Below are 669 nucleotides of genomic sequence, written 5' to 3'. Positions count from 1 at the left end.
AGTAAACTGCACTTTTGGATCCCCAAGTCTTTTTTTGTTTTTTTAAGCATTCTTAAGTTATTGATTATTGATTCCATGTTGCTTACAGGGAATCAATCCACTTCCTCAAATCCTGTTTCCTCTGGATCTGTGTCACTGGCTCATGCTGGGTGTCGTAATTATATGTCAATAGTTCACGCTTAACCAATAATTAAAACCACAGCTGAATCATTCTAAGCAAAGCCAATATCATCAGCTGATCCACTCCTAAACAAAGCAATTTGTGACACACCTCGCAGCCCCTCCCCTCAAATTATACGTAACCAACTGATACTGTTTAGCTTTCCATGGTGGCAACGAAGGAGGTGGGGCGTAGGGTTGAAGATGGTCGACAATGAGTCCCAGGGAAAGCCCCTCAAGGCTACGTTCCATCGTTTAACCAGAGAGCTTCATTTCTAAAGCCACATTTTCAGAGCGCAGGTCAGACCGCCCTGGGTGTATGTGTGTGTGTGTGTCTCTTTTGGGCTTCGTAACATTAAAATACTCCATTTAGTAAGCCTCTCTCCAGCTCCTGCCAGGGTTGACCACAGTAACCCACAGGTCTGGTGGAGTCTCCCTCACTCAAGACATCCAAAACCTTTACCACCAACTCCTGCGTCGTTTTCCTCCAAACTGCCAGAGGATGCCACG

Source organism: Taurulus bubalis (genome assembly GCF_910589615.1).
Source record: "Taurulus bubalis genome assembly, chromosome: 17".
Lineage (NCBI taxonomy): Eukaryota > Metazoa > Chordata > Actinopteri > Perciformes > Cottidae > Taurulus > Taurulus bubalis.
Note: the sequence above shows the minus strand (reverse complement) of the source record.